The sequence below is a fragment of the Oncorhynchus tshawytscha genome, linkage group LG01 (genome assembly GCF_018296145.1).
Source record: "Oncorhynchus tshawytscha isolate Ot180627B linkage group LG01, Otsh_v2.0, whole genome shotgun sequence".
Classification (NCBI taxonomy): Eukaryota; Metazoa; Chordata; class Actinopteri; order Salmoniformes; family Salmonidae; genus Oncorhynchus; species Oncorhynchus tshawytscha.
The window spans coordinates 58,607,314-58,631,212 of NC_056429.1; the positions used below are offsets into that span (position 1 = coordinate 58,607,314).

General features: G+C 43.5%; 1 pseudogene; it reads left to right on the top strand.

Annotated features, from left to right (window-relative positions):
- Window positions 1-2,061: 2,061 nt before the first annotated feature.
- LOC112260785 lies at window positions 2,062-16,831 on the top strand (annotated as a pseudogene).
- Window positions 16,832-23,899: the final 7,068 nt, after the last annotated feature.

A 23,899-nucleotide genomic window follows, 5' to 3' on the forward strand; every position in this document is an offset into this window, starting at 1 on the left:
TCCTCCCTATAGACGGTCATTGGTGATCAGGCCCACCATCATCGTGTCATCAGCAAACTTGATGATGGTGTTGGAGTTGTGCGCAGCCATACAGTCGTGGGTGAACAGGGAGTACAGGAGGGACCTCCCCTCACCACCATGGGGCGGCCCCTCAGGAAGTCCAGGATCCAGTTGCAGAAGGATGTGTTTAGTCCCAGGGTCCTTAGCTTAGTGATAAGCTTCATGGACACTATGGTGTTGAATGCTGAGCTGTAGTCAATGAACAGCATTCTCACATAGGTGTTCCCTTTGCCCAGTTTCGGAAAGGGCAGTGTGGAGTGCGATTGTGATTGCATCATCTGTGCATCTGTTGGGGCGGTATGTGAATTGGAGTGGGTCTAGGGTATCCGGGAGGATGCTGGTGATGTGAGCCATGACCAGCCTTTCAAAGCACTTCATGGCTACCGAAGTGAGTGCAATGGGGCGGTAATCATTTAGACAGGTTACCTTCGCTTCCTTGGTCACCGGAACTATGGTGGTCTGCTTGAAACATGTAGGTATTACAGACTCAGTCAGGGAGAGGTTGAAAATGTCAGTGAAGACACTTGCCAGTTGGTTGCGCATGCTTTGAGTACACATCCTGGTAATCCATCTGGCCCTGCGGCTTTGTGAAAGTTGACCTGTTTAAAGGTCTTGCTCACATCGGCCACTGAGGGCGTTATCACACAGTCATCCAGAACAGCTGGTGCTCTCGTGCATGCTTCAGTGTTGCTTGCCTCGAAGCGAGCATAAAAGGCATTTAGCTCGTCTGGTAAGCTTGCGTCACTGGGCATCTCGGGTTTCCCTTTATAGTCCGTAATAGTTTGAGCCCTGCCACATCCGACGAGCGTCAGAGCTGGTGTAGTATGATTCAGTCTTAATCCTATAATGACACTTTGCTTGTTTGATGGTTTGTCCGAGGGCATAGTGGGATTTCTTATAAGTGTCCTACTTCTTGAAATTGGCATCTCTAGCCTTTAGCTCGATGCGGATGTTGCCTGTAATCCATGGCTTCTGGTTGGGATATGTACGACATTGTCGATGCACTTATTGATGAAGCCGATTACTGAGGTGGTATACTCCTCAATGCTATTGGATGAATCCAGGAACATATTCCAGTCTGTGCTAGCAAAACAGTCCTATAGCGTAGCATCTGTGTCATCTGACCACTTTCGTATTGAGCGAGTCCCTGGTACTTCCTGCTTTAGTTTTTGCTTGTAAGCAGGAACCTGGAGGATATAATTATGGTCAGATTTTCCAAATGGAGGGCGGTGGAGAGCTTGTATGCATCTATATGTGTGGAGTAAAGGTGGGCTAGAGTTTTATTATCTCTGGTTGCACATGTGACATGCTGGTGAACATTTGGTAAAACTAATTTCCAGCATCGGTCTGTGGTGGTAAATAGACAGCTACGAATAATATAGATAGTGTGGTCTACAGCTTATCATAAGGTACTCTACCTCAGGTGAGCAATACCTAGAGATTTCTTTAATATTAGACATTGTGCACCAGCTGTTATTGACAAAAATACACACACCCCCACCCCTCGTCTTACCAGGCGTAGCTTCTCTGTTCTGCCGGTACATGGAAAATCCCGCCATCTCTATATTATCCGTGTCGTCGTTCAGCCACGACTCGGTGAAACATAAGATATTACAGTTCTTAATGCCCCGTTTGTAGGGTAATCGTAGGTCATCAATGTTATTTGCATGTTAGCAAGTAGGACGAATGGCAGTGGAAGTTTACTTACTCGCCTACAGATTCTCGGAAGGCAGCCCGATCTGCGTCCTCTTTTCCTCTGTCTTTTCTTTACGCAAATGACAGGGATTTGGGCCTGTTCCCGGGAGAGCAGTATATCCTTGCCTTTGGACTCGTTAAAGGAAAAAAGGGGATCTGGAAAGATACAAATGTAAAAAGCATGTCAAACATAATTTTATATGTGAGAATTGTCAGAACAATCTGAGATACAAAAAATATTTTCTACCTACGCTGACGTGGAATCACCCCCTAGTTCACAACCTCATTCAATTGTAGCTGCTTGCAATGGACAGGAATCTAAAGAACTTTTACTTGTATATCAGTGGGAACTTGACAGCTGGTGAAGAATTCCTCAGATGCCTTGCAGCCAATAAGCCAGTCCCTGACTTCCTCAAAGGACTCAACCTGTCGGACACAGGGAAGGCAGTCAAGGCACCAGGTGTACCAGAAGAGAGGCAAAGTCTCCGGAGAAAATCTCGTAGTCCAGCAAAGGAAAGCAGGAGTAAGAGCCGAGCAAAGAGCAAGGTGAGAAGCAAGAGCCGCCCGCGCAGCAGAAGTCGTACCCGAGGAAAAAGCCAGGCAAGAAGCAAACCAGACCACGGAGCAGGAGTCAACCAATCACACTCTTTTCTCTGAGATAAAACTAATTATTGCTGATGATAATTACTCCTGATGTACAGTACCAGTCAAAAGTTTGGATACACCAATAATTCCAGGTTTTTTATTTATTTGTACATAGTAGAATAATAGTGAAGACATCAACACTATGAAATAACACATGGCATCATGTAGTAACCAAAAAAAGTGTTAAACAAATCAAATATATTTTATATTTCAGATTCTTTTAAGTAGCGACCCTTTGGCTTGATGACAGCTTTGCACACTCTTGGCATTCTCTCAACCAGTTTCATGAGGAATGCTTTTCCAACAGTCTTGAAGGAGTTCCCACATACGCTGAGCACTTGTTGGCTGCTTTTCCTTCACTCTGCTGTCCAACTCATCCCAAACCATCTCAATTAGGTTGAGGTCGGTGATTGTGGAGACCAGGTCATCTGATGCAGCGCTCCATCACTCTCCTTGGTCAATTGCCCTTACACAGCCTGGAGGTGAGTTTTGGGTGCTTGTCTTGTTGAAAAACAAATGATAGTCCCACTAAGTGCAAATGAGATGGGATGGCATATCGCTGTAGAATGCTGTGGTAACCAAGCTGGTTAAGTGTGCCTTGAATTCTAAATAAATCACTGTGCTTCTATACCTGCATTGCTTGCTGTTTGGGGTTTTAGGCTGGGTTTCTGTACAGCACTTTGAGATATCAGCTGATGTACGAAGGGCTATATAAATACATTTGATTTGAATCACCTGACAGTGTCACCAGGAAAGCACCAGCACACCACCTCCTCCATGCTTCACGGTGCGAGCCACACATGCGAAGATATTCCCATCACCTACTCTGCATCTCACAAAGACACAGCGGTTGGAACCAAAAATCACAAATTTGGACATCAGACCAAAAGGACAGATTTCCACCGGTCTAATGTCCATTGCTCGTGTTTCTTGGCCCAAGCAAGTCTCCTCTTCTTATTGGTGTCCGTTAGTAGCAATTCGACCATGAATGCCTGATTAAAACAGTCTCCTCTGAACAGTTGATGTTGAGATGTCTGTTACTTGAACTCTGTGAAGTGTTTATTTGGGCTGCAATCTGAGGTGCAGTTAACTCTAATGAACTTATCCTCTGCAGCAGAGGTAACTCTGGGTCTTCCTTTCCTGTGGTGGTCCTCATGAGAGCCAGTTTCATCATAGTGCTTGAGAGTTTTTGCAACCGCATTTGAAGAAACTTGAAATTTTCCGGATTGACTGACCTTCATGTCTTAAAGTAATGATGGACTGTCATTTCTCTTCTTGACATTTTATGGACTTGGTCTTTTACCAAATAAGGCTGTTTACCACCCCAATAAGGCTATCTTCTGTTTACCACCCCTACCTTGTCACAACACAACTGATTGGCTCAAACGCATTAAGAAGAAAAGAAATTCCACAAATTAACAAGGCACACCTGTTAATTGAAATGCATTCCAGTTGCCTACCTCATGAAGCTGGTTGAGAGAATTCCAAGAGTGTGCAAAGCTCCCATCAACACAAAGGGTGTCTACTCTGAAGAATCTGAAATATAAAATAGATTTTGATTTGTTTAACACAATTCCATATGTGTTATTTCATAGTTTTGGTGTACAAATAAAGAAAAGCCCTTAGGTGTGTCCAAACTTTTGACTGGTACTGTATGTTGTGGTGTGTAAACTGTAAAAAAATGAATGGGGTGAGTTTACATTAGCTAGCTTACGTGTAATAACGCTTCACTATGCAGTTATCAAATGTGGCAGGACAAGGTGGCTTCGGCAGAGTGGACAACCGACTCAATCAGAAAGTTGAGCAGGTAAAGACAATTTTGGACTAGTTATCCACGGTAACAGCTAGCTACAAAATTAACAGTAATAATGGTTTGTTACTGTATTGAATCTGTTCAATTTTGTTTGCTAGTATTTGAGTAACCAGAGTGGAAAATATGTTGACATTTCTTCAATGGCAGAAGACCTTCAGAGATTCCACAGGTGAGGTTTATTTGACATAATTTCCCCCTGTACTCTTTCCACAGCTTTGCCTTTCTGAACACCTTCAGGGTTTATGCACATAAATAAAAGGTTAAATAAAATAAATAACTAGGCTTAATATTGTATCCTCAGAATGGACTATGGCAGGCGAAACAAGACTGCATTCAGGATTCAGGTGGAAAAAGGTCAGCAAAAACCTTTTCTTCATACAGATAACCAATCTATTATTTGACTTCGGAAGCCATTTTTGGAGTGGAGTGATATGCGATGAATCTGGACTGACAGATCTGGAGAACAAGCACTTAGCCAAGAGAGCCAAACACAGTCAGAAGGATGCTGGGTAAGGGTCACGCCATCTGCTCATAACCTTTTTGATTTGTCAATGCACCTGAGTGGCGTGACTAAACTGTTCATATTCTGGTCTTTTACAGTGATGGCAGCAGTAACTCGGATTACATGAGGACCTTCCCGAACAACTGGTACATAATCCTCTACTACCTCTTCCCATATAATTAATCTGTCAGGTGTACCATCATTAGCTGTTGCTTATTACCATGTAATATAATAAATGGCAAAGAGCTTCAGGATGATATGCTAATAGACTAAACTTGTTTTTCCTTCTGATTATCCCTTGCCTGACCAGCCCATCAACCTCATGTCCCTGTACAAGAAGGGTAACCCAGAGAGTGGGACTTCTCCCAAGAGGGAACAGTCTGCATCAGACAGCCCTGCCCAGGCTCAGTCCACCCCTCATAGTTGTGGCACCAAGGTGTCTGCAGGGGGGTGGTTCAAAAACAAGGGCAGAGGCCCGGAGCATTGACCTGTGCAAAGAGGAGGCAGCCAGTCCTGCAGGAAATGTATGTCTTACAGCTTCCTATGCTGTTTTTCATCAGTTGTGGATTGCTACATGTCTCTTTGTCTCACAATTTGCTATAACAATTTGAATGGTTCTTCTACTTCACCAGAAGCAGACAAATGTCTCAAAGCTCGAGCCTGAGAAGAAATTGAAAAAAGGCCAATTAAAAAAAAAATCAAAACATCAGAAAGAGGGAGTTTCAAAGCGAAATGCTGGAGACAGAGGCCAGTATCATTAACAAGAAAGGTAAAGGCTGCTTCCCACCTTACTTTGCTGATGTTTAAGAAGTCTAACATTGTAGTTAGTCAAGGATACAAACAATATACAGCAAACAGTTGAACATGTCAAGACATTTTACATTATCACTTGAAGTCAGAATGGTGTGTGTTTTATAAACTATAAGTTGTCCTCTGATTGTTCTAGCGATGACAAAATCCATTGAGCTACAGTATTCTACATTAAAGTTTGAAGATGTTGGTGGCAATGAAGACACATTGGCAGTACACTTGTTACATTGCCATCTTTCTTTTAGTATTTTGTTTGCTTAGCTGTGGAAGCTCATTTAGATGTATCCAGGGTTGTGTTTTGATGCAGTAGAGATGATACCTGAACTTGTCCAATAAGAATGCTCGTATTAATTTCCCATTTCAAAGCATTTTGCTACATTGTATTCTACTGAACATGATGACCCAGGCTCCGAACCATAATGGCTTGTAGATTGAATTCCTGTCTGGCTCTTTGTAACTGTAGGAGGTGTGCAAGCTGCTGATCCATATGCGTCACCCAGAGATGTACCAGCAGCTGGGGGTTGTCCCTCCACAGGGGTTTCTGCTCCATGGCCCCCCTGGCTGTGGAAAGACCCTCCTGGCCCAGGCTGTGGCTGGTGTGATTCTGGATCAAGGTTATTTCAGATGTTTCACCTAGTTGGCTCGGGGATTTGAACCAGCAACCTTTCAGTTACTGGCCCAACGCTCCTATCCGCTTGGCTACCTGCCATTATCATAGTTATTTTTTATTTATGTTAAATTTGGGATTTTTACTTGCAGTTTTGTTTGTTAGTTTTCAAACCTGGTTTGCTAGTTTTTATTTAGTTTAAGTTGTATACATTTTTTAAATATTATTTAGTGTTAGGGATAGAAAGCAGGCATGGGAGGCTAGGCTAGTCATTTGTGTTGAATCATTTTTTGGGGATGTCACTTCGCAACTGGTTGGCAGTAATACAAGGTGACGGGTCAGGTTATAGGCTTGATTTTATCATTTTAAACCCATCTCAATGTGACATGGATTTTAAAGGAATAGTCTGTGAGAGAGACTGATGTAAAAAAAATATGGTGGAAGTGAAACGGGACCTGTGCTGCTAACAGTGTAGCTTCTTTACCTGTCACCATACTGGGCTCAAACCTGTGGTCCTCTGCTCGTAGACACACGTGACCGTCCTACTTGACAGCATACCAACCGTTTGAGCTATCGAAAAATATCTTATTTCAATAGCTCATCGGCGACATTTCAAGCTAGCTGTGGAGTGCGCCTACGGTACATTCTTAACTCCGTTACATTCACTCCTTTTAAACTCACTACACAGCGGGCGACCCCAGCCTTTGAGCTGAGCCCAACAGCCAATTTGTGTCATGGCACCAGTGAAATAAATGGACGTCAGTGTGCTGCTACTCAGTTATTTATTTTAATCATATTATTATATATCCTGATGCCTAGTCAATTTACCCTGCCTTCATGTACATATCTACCTCGTATCCCTGCACATTGATCTGGTGCTGGTACTCGTAGCTCCATTGTGTATTTTATTTTATTCCTCTTGTTACTATTTTAAACTCTGCATTGTTGGGAAGGGCTCGTAAGCAAGCATTTTACGGTAAAGTCTACAACAGTTGTATTAGACTCATGTGACAATTTGATCATCTTGACAACGTACCAACCGTTTGAGCTATCGAAACAGACCTAATCGATAGCTCCATCGGCAACATTACAAGCTAGCTATGGCGTGAGCTTATGGTACGTTCTTAACTCTGTTACAGAGCAAAACTCTTTCGCCCATGTTTACACCAATCCACAGCTTTTTAACTTTAGTAGAAAAGGCAGAATCTAGTAGGCAACCTACAGACCTTTTTTGGCTTTCTGTTATCTAGTGATCGCTAGTAATAGGGCTAGGCCTATTTGAAACATTGCCATCTCCCAGCCACATTTACCTGCCAGATTCAGTAACTAGACAATCTTCAAAAAGCTTAGGTTTTTGGCTGAAGTTTAGAAAAAATCTAATTGAACTTAATTCATGGTGGATTTTAGTTAGTTTTGTAGTCAAGTGTAATAGTTTTAGTTTTTCAAACGGGTTTGTTCATTATTTTGTTTTAATTCTTTTTTTGTTTACTATAATAACCTTGGTCTGCATGTTGATTACATTTTTTTCTCACTACTGTGCAAAACCTGTTTTTTGGTAGCTCTTTTTACACATTTCCTGGAAAAATCTGCAAATAATATAGTGGTTTCTAGGTGACTTATTAATTTCCCTCTGCGTTACCAGGAAATGGAGTTGCCCTTGCTGAAGGTGTCTGCGCCAGAGCTGGTGTCTGGGGTGTCAGGGGAGTCTGAGCAGAAGCTGAGAGAGCTGTTTGAGCAGGCTGTGGTAAGTGTCACTCCTCAGTAGGGCTGACACCATTTAGTCGATTGTTTGGTGGATAGGCTTTTGGTCGAGCAGTCGCAAATATACAGTGCATCCGGAAAGTATTCAGACCCCTTGACTTTTTCAAAATGCATTACAGCCTTATTTTAAAATGGATTACATTTTATTTTTCCTATCAGTCTACACACAATACCCCATAATGACGAAGCAAAAACAGGTTTAGGCATTTTTGCAAATGTATATTAAAAAATATATATATTTTACATAAGTATTCAGACCCTTTACTTAGTACTTTGTTGAAGCACCTCTGGCAGCAATTACAGCCTTGACTCTTCTAGGGTATGACGCTACAAGCTTGGCACACCTGTATTTGGGGAGTTTCTCCCATTCTTCTCTGCAAATCCTCTCAAGCTCTGTCAGGTTGGATGGAGATCGTCACTGCACAGCTATTTTCAAGTCTCCAGAGATGTTAGATCGGGTTCAAGTCCGGGCTCTGGCTGGGCATCTCAAGGACATCGAGACTTGTCACAAAACCACTCCTGCCTTGTCCTGTTGGAAGGGGAACCGTCACCCCAGTCTGAGGTCCTGGGCGCTCTGGAGCATGTTTTCATCAAGGATCTCTCTGTACTTTGCTCCGTTCATCATTACCTTGATCCATTCAGGCTAAAGAGTTCAATATTGGTTTCATCAGACCAGAGAATCTGGTTTCTCATGGTCTGAGAGTCTTTAGGTGACTTTGGCAAACTCCAAGCAGGCTGTCATATGCCTTTTACTGAGGAGAGGCTTCTTTCTTTCTTTCTTTCTTTCTTTCTTTCTTTCTTTCTTTCTTTCTTTCTTTCTTTCTTTCTTTCTTTCTTTCTTTCTTTCTTTCTTTCTTTCTTTCTTTCTTTCTTTCTTTCTTTCTTTCTTTCTTTCTTTCTTTCAGAGACAATCTTCAGGGTGATATATTTGACTCCATTAAGTGTAGACTAGCTGTGTTTCTCACCAGAGCAGAATGCTGTACATAGTATGGGATCCACTATTCCCTCTGACCATTAAGGTGGTATATTCACCAGATTCAGTGGTGTGAAAATGTTCCACTTCTGTCTTTACCACCAGGGGGAGCTGTGTCACCTGCTGTCTCTGCTGAAGAGCAGTGAATCTCTGTCTGAGGAACAGATGGCTGGCCTGTGCATCCTCATGTCAGACTTCCAGGGCTCACTGGCCAGCGTGCAGCCCTCTGCCAAGAGTGAAGGCTTCGCCACGATGCCAGACGTCACCTGGAAGGATGTGGGGGCCCTGCATGACATCCGCAAAGAGCTAACCATGGCCTTCCTGGTGGGTATCGCCTCGATAGGCCTGAAACAAAATATCTAATATGTTGGGCTCAGTGTTAGCCACTGCGCACCAACATATTAAGATTTGGACTTAATTTGAGCCAGAAGATTTTCTGGTCAGGTTACATGGTCAGGAAAAACTCCTTGCCTCCTCCTTAAAGTATAATTGACCAGTTCCTTTGCTCTTGTAGCATCTAAGTTGGTCAAGTTCAATATCAACCTCTATCTCTTTAAGAAACATTAAACCATCTACTCTAAAAGCATAACACCATACAGCAATTGTCCCCACCCTACAAGGTATTGTCATCAGAACAAAGGAAATATACCTGTTCTGAGCATGTCATTTAGATCAATAGGGATTGACAGTGGGAACTTAACCATATATAATTGGCTTCCTCACCAACAACATGGTAGTTTGACTCAACTGTTATGATTTGAATAAGTAGCAACATAAGGAACCATATGTTCTCTTTGGGTTCATTTAACAACCGCATGATGTCAGTCAATTTACACAGTCAATAGCAGTGTTCACAGACTTAATGGCACATTTTAATTTTTGTTTTTAAATTTGACCTTTATTTTACTAGGCAAGTCAGTTAAGAACAAATTCCTATTTTCAATGACGGCCTAGGAACAGTGGGTTAACTGCCTGTTCAGGGGCAGAACGACAGATTTGTACCTTGTCAGCTCGAGGATTCGAACTTACAACCTTTCGGTTACTAGTCCAACGCTCTAACCACTAGGCTACCCTGCCGCCCCGACATTGTAAATGGGGCCTGGACGATACCATTATCTATATATTTTTTCCATGGCAAAAATTAAAACAAGAAGCTGTCCGAACTCATTGGTTCTTTATAAACCTGCTGTATGTAAAGTATTGTGTGCTACAGCTTGGAAAATACATTTGACTCTGGATGACAACATAATGGTGTTTGTTTCTAACATTAGGGCTGTTTTCCTAAAAAAGTTAGTGCTTTGTCAGTGTTTTGTCTGCTTGCTACAATACTAACGAGTATAGTGATACTCGTATCATCTCGTCCCTAATTGTAAATGTTATACATACATTAAAATTGTATGTCAGGCCTTTTAACTCTATCTAGCTCTAAACACCAGATTCAGACTGGATTGTGGTAGGGTGTATTTCAAATTTTATTTGTCACATGCGGAGACTACAACAGGTGTGTTAGACCTTACAGTGAAATGCTTACTTACAAACCCTTAACCAACAATGTAGTTTTAAGAGAAATAAGTGTTAAAGTATTTACTAAAATATACTGAAGTAAAAAATAAATAAGAAAAATAACAAATAATTAAGTAGCAACAATAAAATAACAGTAGCGAGGCTATATACAGGGTGTACTGGTACGAGGGCACAGGTTAGTCAAGGTAATTGAGATAATATGTACATGTAGGTAGAGGTAAAGTGACTACGCATGGATAATAAACAGTAGCAGCAGCGTAAAAATGGGGGTGGGGGGACAATGCAAATAGTCCTGGTAGCATGCCAGCATTCATTCAATGTTGTTGACATCAGAAGGAATGCTGTGGTAGTGTGCTGTTTAGATGAATAAGGGCAGTGTGTGTGTAAATTTGTGTGTGTGTCCATAGGCCCCTGTGCGTTCTTCTGAGCAGTTCAAAGCTCAGTGCTCCTGCAGGGGTGTTGCTAGCTGGGCCTCCAGGCTGTGGAAAGACCCTGCTGGCCAAGGTACCATTTGCCAGCTGCTAAAATAAGTGGAATGTTGAAGGCTTGTTTTAAGTAATTAATCATTTAAACCAGTATACCATTTTCTCTTATTTCAGGATATTGCCAATGAGTCTGGACTTAACTTCATCTCTGTCAAGGGGCCAGAGTTGCTGAACATGGTGAGACGTTCAGCTATACAGATTCCTGGAGTGCCTCGACGTCACTCTTTTCCCTGTGACCCTTTGCCCTGTCCAGTAATATTGCCTCTGTGTTGGTAGATCTGCTGAAATGTATATTTGTAACTGAAGTGCCCCACTGAAATCAATAGCATCGCCGTAGCTCTCGAAAGCGTTCTCCCAGAGAGCAGGCTTAATTGATCCAACAGCCTTTTTCTTAACCTTTATTTAACTAGGCAAGTCGGTTAAGAACAAATTCTTATTTTCAATGACGGCCTAGGAACAGTAGGTTAAGTGCCTGTTCAGGGGCAGAACGACAGATTTGTACCTTGCAAGTTCAAACCCCCGAGCTGACAACCTTCCGGTTACTAGTCCAACGCTCTAACCACTAGGCTACCCTGCCGCCCCAAAATAAGTATTGTGCATTATTTACTTGTAGAGGGCTCCCGTTACCTGTAGTCACAGACATCAATAACCTTAATTGGCATTACATCAGATACCTTTCACACTGGGAGGTAAGATTCCTAACTCATGCCCACTGACTTTGTATAATGTGAAGTAAAACACAAAGGATCCTGGGGACCTGAATTATTATCTTTGCATTATGTAGCAAAGACATTTTTGTGTCTCTTTTATTCAAGCTGTGCGTTTCGACATGAGTTAGACATCGTTGTGTCTCTTGTCCCTCCGTAGGTCGGAGAGAGCGAGCGATGAGATTGACTCACTGTGCCCCTGCCGCTCCGGGCATGCGGTGAGAGGGGCCAATAATCCGCAATCTGATGGTCACCATCGTGTGAATGGAGGTGGATGAGAATAGTATTGTTGACATGTGGGTGATGGTGGCGGTGTGTCCTCAGTCTGGAGCCAGTGTCCGTGTGGTCAACCAGCTGCTTACTGAGATGGACAGACTGGAGGCCAGGCGGCAGGTCTTCATTATGGCGGCTACCAACAGACCAGGAAGACGTCTGGCATAATTTCACTCCCTCACTGACATGGATATTCACAAAGATTATTATTCAGTGTTTTGGGGTATGATTATATTGACACATGTACAGTTTTGTATACTGTGCTGAGACCAGGCCGTCTGGACAAGACCCTGTATGTGGGCCTCCCACCTCCGTCAGACCGACACGCCATCTTACTCATCATCACCAGGGTAACGTGGAATGCCATGGATGGAAGCTCATGATGTAAATGGTCCATGAGCCTCTCATAATGTTTGTTGATGGGAGAAGGGTTGTTTTGTGATTACTGTGTCTGTCATAGGGGGGAAGCAAACCTCATCTGGAGCAGGACCTGAGTCTGGAAGAAATTGCCTGTGACGTGCACAGTGACTGCTTCGCGTGAGTGTCCCAGAGAAGGAAGGATGGAGCAAAATACATCTAAACCTGTCTGTCTGCTCCCCCGGGAGAAATAAAACCCTTAGAACACCCTGATGATTTTGTTACAGATGTTCACGCCGCCTCCCTCAACACAGTGGCTATAATAACACAGTGGATATGATGTGTTTGAGTGTATGTGTAATGTGTGTCTGTGTTCCATGCAGTGGGGCAGACCTGTCTGCGTTGGTGAGGGAAGCCTCTGTCAATGCTCTGAGAGCCTACCTCCTGACTCAACCCAACCCTTCTTACACAGGTAATACTGGCCTAAAGACATCTAGGTCCTCTCTGCCTCTTTACTCTTTTTATTGTTTTATGGAACACTGCAAACTTGGTTTACTGCTCACATGCATTTCCCCATGTCTGCCATTTAGAAAGCTGGATTTCTGTTTACAATGCTTTCTAAGGCAAGATAAGTACCGTAGCCAAGGTCATAGCAATTGTACAGTATCCTCCACCAGGGATTTGCGCTATTAGCCTCAAGGTCACCAGTCCACTTCCTCTCCGTCTGAGTCTGTACTTATTAACCCCTCAGGTCATAATCAAATCAAATCAAATTTTATTTGTCACATACACATGGTTAGCAGATGTTAATGCGAGTGTAGCGAAATGCTTGTGCTTCTAGTTCCGACAATGCAGTAATAACGAGCAAGTAATCTAACTAACAATTCAAAAAAAAAAAAAAAACTACTGTCATACACAGTGTAAGGGGATAAAGAATATGTACATAAGGATATATGAATGAGTGATGGTACAGAGCAGCATAGGCAAGATACAGTAGATGATATCGAGTACAGTAGATGATATCGAGTACAGTATATACATATGAGATAAGTATGTAAACCAAGTGGCATAGTTAAAGTGGCTAGTGATACATGTATTACATAAGGATGCAGTCGATGATATAGAGTACAGTATCAACGTATGCATATGAGATGAACAATGTAGGGTAAGTAACATTATATAAGGTAGCATTGTTTAAAGTGGCTAGTGATATATTTACATCATTTCCCATCAATTCCCATGATTAAAGTGGCTGGAGTAGAGTCAGTGTCATTGACAGTGTGTTGGCAGTAGCCACTCAATGTTAGTGGTGGCTGTTTAACAGTCTGATGGCCTTGAGATAGAAGCTGTTTTTCAGTCTCTCGGCCCCAGCTTTGATGCACCTGTACTGACCTCGCCTTCTGGATGGCAGCGGGGTGAACAGGCAGTGGCTCGGGTGGTTGATGTCCTTGATGATCTTTATGGCCTTCCTGTAGCATCGGGTGGTGTAGGTGTCCTGGAGGGCAGGTAGTTTGCCCCCGGTGATGCGTTGTGCAGACCTCACTACCCTCTGGAGAGCCTTACGGTTGAGGGCGGTGCAGTTGCCATACCAGGCGGTGATACAGCCCGCCAGGATGCTCTCGATTGTGCATCTGTAGAAGTTTGTGAGTGCTTTTGGTGACAAGCCGAATTTCTTCAGCCTCCTGAGGTTGAAGAGGCGCTGCTGCGCCTTCCACACGATGCTGTCTGTGTGAGTGGACCAATTCAGTTTGTCTGTGATGTGTATGCCGAGGAACTTAAAACTTGCTACCCTCTCCACTACTGTTCCATCGATGTGGATGGGGGTGTTCCCTCTGCTGTTTCCTGAAGTCCACAATCATCTCCTTAGTTTTGTTGACGTTGAGTGTGAGGTTATTTTCCTGACACCACACTCCGAGGGCCCTCACCTCCTCCCTGTAGGCCGTCTCGTCGTTGTTGGTAATCAAGCCTACCACTGTTGTGTCGTCCGCAAACTTGATGATTGAGTTGGAGGCGTGCATGGCCACGCAGTCGTGGGTGAACAGGGAGTACAGGAGAGGGCTCAGAACGCACCCTTGTGGGGCCCCAGTGTTGAGGATCAGCGGGGAGGAGATGTTGTTGCCTACCCTCACCACCTGGGGGCGGCCCGTCAGGAAGTCCAGTACCCAGTTGCACAGGGCGGGGTCGAGACCCAGGGTCTCGAGCTTGATGACGAGCTTGGAGGGTACTATGGTGTGGAATGCCGAGCTGTAGTCGATGAACAGCATTCTCACATAGGTATTCCTCTTGTCCAGATGGGTTAGGGCAGTGTGCAGTGTGGTTGAGATTGCATCGTCTGTGGACCTATTTGGGCGGTAAGCAAATTGGAGTGGGTCAAGGGTGTCAGGTAGGGTGGAGGTGATATGGTCCTTGACTAGTCTCTCAAAGCACTTCATGATGACGGATGTGAGTGCTACGGGGCGGTAGTCATTTAGCTCAGTTACCTTAGCTTTCTTGGGAACAGGAACAATGGTGGCCCTCTTGAAGCATGTGGGAACAGCAGACTGGTATAGGGATTGATTGAATATGTCCGTAAACACACCGGCCAGCTGGTCTGCGCATGCTCTGAGGGCGCGGCTGGGGATGCCGTCTGGGCCTGCAGCCTTGCGAGGGTTAACACGTTTAAATGTCTTACTCACTTCGGCTGCAGTGAAGGAGAGACCGCATGTTTCCGTTGCAGGCCGTGTCAGTGGCACTGTATTGTCCTCAAAGCGGGCAAAAAAGTTATTTAGTCTGCCTGGGAGCAAGACATCCTGGTCCGTGACTGGGCTGGGTTTCTTCCTGTAGTCCGTGATTGACTGTAGACCCTGCCACATACCTCTTGTGTCTGAGCCGTTGAATTGAGATTCTACTTTGTCTCTGTACTGGCGCTTAGCTTGTTTGATAGCCTTGCGGAGGGAATAGCTGCACTGTTAGCTACTCATAGCTACTCCAACGGCCCTGTGGCCGACATCAAGGTCAGCAAGAAGAACTTTGAGGACGCCTTCAAGAAAGTATGGCCGTCTGTGTCTAAAAAGGTGAGATGCATTGGGACATGGACATATGAATGACTGCACAGACATGCAAGGGGAAGAAATGGCACAGCAGCCATTTTGGGAGGGGGTGTGGATGACCACACACCCTACCAGTCAAATCTCCTGCACTGTCATCATTTATCCAGTGAGTGACTCGCCTCGAATCCAAATCTATTAGACAAGTAGTTATGTCCCCAGTGAGTGTGTTTCTGGTAATGGCTTGTTGAGTTGCCTCGGTCATCCCTAGGATCAGCATTCCTAAATGTGGTCATCAACAATGGAGGGGGTCAGCACATTGTTCCCACACAGCCTCAGGGGGTTTGTGGACTCTGGGGAACTAACTGTTCCGTAATTACTATTTCCATCCCAATTTGCATACAGATGTACATCTTTATGTTTTGCCCTATTTTCTCCCCAATTTCGTGGTTTCTAATTGGTAGTCTTGTCTCATTACTGCAACTCTCATACGGACACGGGAGAAGTGGCATACTCCGAAACACGACCCAACCGAGCCGCACTGCCCACTTAACCCGGAAGCCAGCCGCACCAATGTGTCAGAGGAAACACCGTACGCCTGGCAACCGTACACCTGGCAGCATGCCCTGCACCCGGCCCGCCACAGGAGTCACTAGTGTGGGACCACCCGCTGTAGACGCTTCTTTCTTTTCCCCAACGCAGTTAAGCCAAAACCACTCCCCGTTATTCAGAGGGGCGTTCTACAACCCTTTGAGCACTCTGCAAGTACGGAAGTGAATATCACGTAGTCACTGATTAATAACATTTGCCCTTGTATTTCAAGTTTACTGAGCTAGCCGTTAACGTTCAAAGACAGATTCTATGGCTGTAGCATAGCGTATTCGACTGAATGATTAGCTAATCAATATTTGAGAAATTATGAATAATAAGCATTTGCTTTTACCTGATAATAGACTACTAATGATAATAAAACAACATCAAATACCGAGCTAGTAACGTTAAGTAGCCTAGGTTAATTTAGCTGACCTTCAGTTGAGGGAATTATCTTGAGACATTTTTACAACTCATTGAAACTCTGAATATAAATATATCTGCAGATGTTACCAAACATGATGATGATAATAGGCCTGCATTACGGTAGGCAGCTAATTGTTAAATTACACTTTCCATCCTTACCTTGGAAGGTCACTGTCTCTGCACTGATCGCCTGTGAGTGAGACAACGCTAGTTAGCCAATGGGAGCGTAGTAGAACATCTCTCAGAATAACGGGGCGTGGTTTTGGCTTAACTGCGTTGGGGGGAGAGAGAGAAAATCATAAGGATTTTTAATTATTTAAACAAATGCACTTTATTGTCCCCTCTCTATAGGACCAGCATATGTATGAGCAGCTAAAGGAATCTCTTATGAGGATTTGACCAGAGTCCTTCAGAATGGAGGATATCAGTGCCAAGGACCAACTGTTTCGACACCTTGACATTTTGACTATATAAACTTTTTGGGGGATTGCTGTTTTCTAATCCAAACCATGTTTTATAACACATTTTATGAAAGAGTAAACCTTATGAATTATGTAAAAAAAAAAGATACTTATTTTCCACCACAATTTGCAAATAAATTCATTAAAAATCCTACAATGTGATTTTCTGGATTTTTTTTCTCATTTTGTCTGTCATAGTGTACCTATGAAGTGTACCTATGATGAAAATTACAGGCCTCTCTCACCTTTTTAAGTGGGAGAACTTGCACAATTGGTGGCTGACTAAATACTTTTTTGCCCCACTGTATACCCAAGATCCACCACAATCTTACATCTGTAAACTGATCTTCCATGAGACAATTTCCTCTCCTTTTACACCCAGGCTGACAGTAAATGACTCATACTAGGGACAATGTAAGGTCTTGAATCAGGTCAGCACCTGCAAGGCTGCAGGGCCCAATGGTATTCCAGGGTGCATTCTCAGAGCATGTGGAGAACAGTTGACAGGCATATTCACAGTCATTTTCAACCTCTCCTTGTCCCAGTCTGTAATTCCCTCACGTTTTACGATGACCACCACCATTCCGGTTCCCAAGAACTCTTAAGGCTTCATGCTACAATGACTAATACCATGTAGCACACACATCTGTAATCATCAAATTTTATTGGTCACATACATGGTTAGCAGATGTTATTGTGAGTGTAGCAAAATGCTTGTGCTTCTAGTTCTGACAGTGAAGCAATATCTAATAAGTAATCTAACAATTCCACAACAACTACCTAATACACACATCTAAGTAAAGGAATGGAATAAGAAAATATAAAAATATGGATGATCAATGACCGAGTGGCATAGGCAAGATGCAATAGATGGTATGAAATACAATAAATACATATGAGATGAGTAATGCAAGATATGTAAACATTATTAAAGTGGCCAATGATTTCAAGTCTGTATGTAGGCAGCAGCCTCTCTGTGTTAGTGATGGCTGTTAAACAGTCTCATGGCCTTGAGATAGAAGCTGTTTTTCAGTCTCTCGGTCCCAGCTTTGATGCACCTGTACTGACCTCGCCTTCTGGACAGTAGAGGGGTGAACAGGCAGTGGCTTGGGTGGTTGTTGTCCTTGATCTTTTTGGCCTTCCTGTGAAATTGGGTGCTGTAGGTGTCCTGGAGGGCAGGTAGTTTGCCCGCGATGTGTTGTTCAGACCGCACCACCCTCTGGAGAGCCCTGCGGTTGTGGGCGGTGCAGTTGCGTATCAGGCAATAATACAGCCCGACAGGATAATCTCAATTGTGCATCTGTAAGAGTTTGTGAGGGTTTTAGGTGACAAGTCAAATGTCTTCAGCCTCCTGTCTGTGTGGGTGGATCACACTCCGAGGGCCCTCTCCTCCTCCCTATAGGCTGTCTCATCATTGTTGGTGATCAAGCCTACTACTGTTGTGTCGTCTGCAAACTTGATGATTGGGAGTACAGAACAGGGAGTACAGGATGGGGCTGAGCATGCACCCTTGTGGGGCCCCAGTGTTGAGGCTCAGTGAGCCTGGGGGCGGCCCATTAAAGTCCAGGACCCAATTGCACAGAGCGGGGTTGAGACCCAGGGCCTCAAGCTTAATGATGAGCTTGGAGGGTACTATGGTGTTGAATGCTGAGCTGTAGTCAATGAATAGCATATTATTTTTTTTGACCCCTTCTCCTTAATTTCGTGGTATCCAATTGGTAGTTACAGTCTTGTACAGACTCAGGAGAGGCAAAGGTCGAGAGCCGTACGTCCTCCTAAACAAAACCCAACCAAGCCAAAGTTACTTCTTGACACAATGCCCACTTAACCCGGGAGCCAGCGGCATTCCCGGCCCAGCATGCATTTGTAACTTGTGTGCTGCTATAGCCCCCTGCTTTAGCTACTGTCATCTAGTATGCTAAATATTTTCATAAAGAAACTGATAAAACACACAGGTGAAAAATAAAGGTGACTTACAAAGAAGAGGACCAAGAGCAAGAGTGGGAGTGTGGTGATGTAGTGTCTACAGCTAAAGAATCATTGTGGAATCTGAAAAGACAAGTATCCCGAAAGCATGATGGTGTACATACTATGTGCACATGCTAACAGAAAGGAACGGTGGTGGGTAGCCACATAGCTAAGTGTGTCATTGTAGCTAAGTATTTATAGATTATAAATCCTATCTCTTAAAAGTTTTGTTTATGTTCATTCTATTATCTACACAATAGGCCATCATTGATTTTGGCCCAATAGGCCTGGCATATTACCTCTTTGAAGGAGCTTTCCATTGGGTTATTTTGCCCAAAAATCTTTAGGCCAACCAAAAGAAAAACAAAAAATAAACAACTAGGCATCCCTGCCCAGTCTGGCAAGAGTGGCCCGAAGGGTGTTTAGCATCCCCAGTGGTTCTGCAAACGCAGAGAGGGTATTCTCTACTGCTGGCCTGCTGTCCAGGCACCATCACGAGCCTGAAGCCGTACTCTGGCCAAACTCATGTTACTAAAAATGAATTCACAGGCACTTTGGACTGATTTTTTGTTGAATTTGTATTTCATTCTAAGTCACAGCCTATATGCGCAATTTATAAACTATAATGATTTAATACAACAAAATGTTGTTTAAATGCTGAGCGCTTTATGTCCCAGCCAGTCTACTGTGTCGCACTCGCAAATGCTTCACAATGTATTTCTTTGTAGGTTATGGCCTTGAAATAATTGAAATAATATAACCTAAATAATAAATTTTCGATCCTTCTTAGGGTCCCTGTCTGGCTCCTGACCTATTTAGTGTATATTTGCTGTATTATATAGCCCATAGAGTCACCTTTTCCTGTTTATTAAAATACCTTTCATTCAAATCCAAATGGTTTGTTTGTAATACTTCAAAACCAAATGGTAGGTCAACTTAGTCACAAAAATAGATGGGTGTTGGTTATATTGTAATTTTAATGAATGGAGCTAATTTGGAGAGGCAGTTTTGTTTTCTTTTTGAGAGAGGAGTGGTTTTTAGCTGAGTGGTTAGAAAGGACGTTTGCAAGCATGTCTTTCCGACCGCTTATCTCTGCTCACATACTCTGACTCCAACACCAACATTAAGTTTGCCGACGACACAACGGTGGTAGGCCTGATCACCGACAACGATGAGACCGCCTATAGGGAGGAGGTTGGCAGTGTGGTGCCAGGACAACAACCTCTCCCTCAATGTGGGCAAGAAAAAGGAGTATATCGTGGACTATAGGAAACAGAGGGCCGAACACGCCCCCATTCACATCGATGGGGCTGTAGTAGAGCTGGTCGAGAGCTTCAAGTTCCTCGGTGTCCACATCACCGAGGACACCTCAGGAGACTGAAAAAAATTGCCATGGGCCCTTAGATCCTCATAAAGTCTACAGCTGCACCATTGAGAGCATCTTGTCTGGCTGCATCACCACTTCATTTGGCAATTTCTCAACAACCGACTGCAAGGCTCTGCAGAGGGTAGTGCGTACGGCCCAGTTCATCACTGGGGCCGAACTCCCTGCCATCCAGGACCTCTTTACCAGGCGGTGTCAGAGGAAGGCATTACAAATGGTCAAAGACTCCTGCCACCCAAGTCATTGAGTGTTCTCTCTGCTACCACATGTCAAGTGGTACCGGAGTGTTGAGTCTGGGACCAAAAGGCACCTGAACAGCTTCTACCCCCAAACCATGAGACTCAACAGTTAATCAAATGGCTACCTGGACTATTTACATTGACCTCCTTTATTATTTATTTACAGTTGAAGGCAGAAGTTTACATACACCTTAGCCAAATACATTTAAACTCAGTTTTTCACAATTCATGACATTTAATCCTAATAAAAATTCCCTGTCTTAGGTCAGTTAGGATCACCACTTTATTTTAAGAATTTGAAATGTCAGAATAAGAGTAGAGAGAATGATTTATTTCTTATTTCTTTCATCACATTCCCAGTGGGTCAGAAGTTAACATACACTAAATGAGTATTTGGTAGCATTGTCTTTAAATTGTTTAACTTGGGTCAAACTTCGGGTAGCCTTCCACAAGCTTCCCAAATAAATGTTCTATAAGATTGAGGTCAGGGCTTTGTAATGGCCACTCCAATACCTTGACTTTGTTATCCTTAAGCCATTTTCCCACAACCTTGGAAGTATGCCTGGGGTCATTGTACATTTGGAAGACCCATTTGCAACCAAGCTTTAACTTCCTGACTGATGTCTAGAGATGTTGCTTCAATATATCCACATAGTTTTCCTACCTCATGATGCCATCTATTTTGTGAAGTGCACCAGTCCCTCCTGCAGCAATGCACCACCACAACATGATACTGCTACCCCCATGCTTCAAGGTTGGGATGGTGTTCTTCGGCTTGCAAGTGTGCCCCTTTTTCCTCCAAACATAACGATGGTCATTATGGCCAAACAATTTTTTTTTAAAATCAGACCAGAGGACATTTCTCCAAAAAGTACAATCTTTGTCCCCATGTGCAGTTGCAAACCGTAGTCTGATCTTTTTTTATGGCGGTTTTGGAGCAGTGGCTTCTTCCTTGCTGACCGGCCTTTCAGGTTATGTCGATGTAAGACTAGTTTTACTGTGGATATAGATACTTTGTACCTGTTTCCTCCAGCATCTTCACAATGTCCTTTGCTGTTGTTCTGGAATTGATTTGCACTCTTCGCACTAAAGTACGTTCATCTCTAGGAGACAGATAGCGTCTCCTTCCTGAGCGGTATGACGGCTGCGTGGTCCCATGGTGTTTATACTTGCGTACTATTGTTTGTACAGATGAACGTGGTACCTTCAGGCGTTTGGAAATTGCTCTGAAGGATGAACCAGACTTGTGGAGGTCTACAATTTTTTTTGGAGGTCTTTGCTGATTTCTTTTGATTTTCCCATGTCAGGCAGAGGCACTGAGTTTGAAGGTAGGCCTTGAAATACATCCACAGGTAGACCTCCAATTGACTCAAACCTCTGGAATTTTCCAAGATGTTTAAAGGCTTAGTGTATGTAAACTTCTGACCCACTGGAATTGTGATACAGTGAATTATAAGTTAAATAATCTGTCTGTAAACAAGAAAAATTACTTGTGTCATGCACAAATGTCCTAACCGAGTTGCCAAAACTATAGTTTGTTAACAAGAAATTTGTGGAGTGGTTGAAAAACAAGTTTTAATGACTCCGACCTAACTGTATGTAAACTTCCAACTTCACTGTATCTTGCACTCCAACATACAGTGCATTCGGAAAGTATTCAGACCCCTTCCCTTTTTCCACATTCTGTTTTCCTCATCAGTCTACACACAATACACTATACTGACAAAGTGAAAACAGGCTTTTAGAATTGTTTGCAAATGTATATTTAAAAAACCCCGGAAATACCAAATCTACATACGTATTCAGACCCTTTGCTATGAGACTCGAAATTGAGCTCAGGTGCATCCTGTTTCCATTGATCATCCTTGAGATGTTTCTACAACTTGGAGCCCACCTGTGGTAAATTCAATTGATTGGTCATGATTTGGAAAGGCACACACCTGTCTATATAAAAGTTCCCACAGTTGACAGTGCATGTCAGAGCAAAAACCAAGCCATGAGGTTGAAGGAATTGTCCATAGAGCTCCGAGACAGGATTGTGTTGAGGCACAAATCTGGGGAAGGGTACCAAAAAATGCCTGCAGCATTGAAGGTCTCCAAGAACAGAGTGGCCTCCGTCATTCTTAAATGGAAGAAGTTTGGAACCACCAAGACTCTTCCTAGAGCTGGCCACCCGGCCAAACTGAGCAATTGGGGGAGAAGGGCCTTTGTCAGGGAGGTGACAAAGAACCTGATGGTCACTTAAACAGAGCTCCAGTGTTCCTCTGTGGAGATGGGAGAACCTTCCAGAAGGACAACCGTCTCTGCAGCACTCCACCAATCAGGCCTTGATGGAGGGGAGGCCAGACTGAAGCCACACCTCAGTAAAAAGCACATGAGCCCACTTGGAGTTTGGCAAAAGGTACCTAAAGGACTCTCTGATCATGAGAAACAAAATTCTATGGCTGATGAAACTAAGATTGAACTGTTTGGCCTGAATGCCAAGCGTCACGTCTGGAGGAAACCTGGCACCAACTCTACAGTGAAGCATGGTGGTGGCAGCATCATGCTGTGGGGATGTTTTTCAGTGGCAGGGGCTGGGAGACTGGTCAGAATTGAGGGAAAGATGAACGGAGCAAAGCACAGAGAGATCCTTGATGAAAACCTCAGACTGGGGCAAATGTCCACCTTCCAACAGGACAACGACACAGCCAATACAACGCAGGTGTGGCTTTAGGACAAGTCTCTGAATGTACTTGAGTGGCCCAGCCAGAGCTCGGATCGAACATCTCTGGAGAGACCTGAAAATAGCTGTGCTGCAACGCTTCCTATCCAACCCGACAGGGCTTGAGAGGATCTGCAGAAAATAATGGGAGAAACTCCCCAAATACAGGTGTATTTGCTTTTAGCGTCATACCCAAGACGTCATACCCAAGACTCGAGGCTGTAATTGCTGCCAAAGGTGCTTGAACAAAGTACAGAGTAAAGGGTCTGAATACTTTGGTAAATGTAATATACCTTTTTTATATTTAATACATTTGCTTTGTCATTATGGGGTATTGTGTGTAGATTGATGAGGGGGAAAAAAATAATACATTTTAGAATAAGGCTGTAACGTAACAAGTCAAGGGGTCTGAATACTTTCCGAATGCACTGTGCACACACACACACACACACACACGTTGCTGATAGACTGTTTATTATACAGTACATCCCGATTGCCTAGTCACTTTAACCCCTAACCACATACGGTATTACCTCTTACCACTGCACATTGACTCAGTACTGGTACCTCTTGTATATAGCCTATTTATTGTTCCTTTTTATTTAGCAAACATTTTTCTTACTTTTCTGACTGTGCACTGTTGGGAATGCACTTCACTGTAAAGTCTACACCTGTTGTATTCGGCACATGTGACCAATACAATTTTCTTTGAAAGTGAAAATCTGAGGCCAGCACCTGCATTTCTGACATTTTGGTAGGCTATTTGTTAGTCAACTTGTCGACAATTAAATGAACAAAAATATAAATGCAACATGTAGAGTGTTGGTCCCATGTTTCATGAGCTGAAATAAAAGATCCCAGAAATGTTCCATATGCACAAAACGCTTT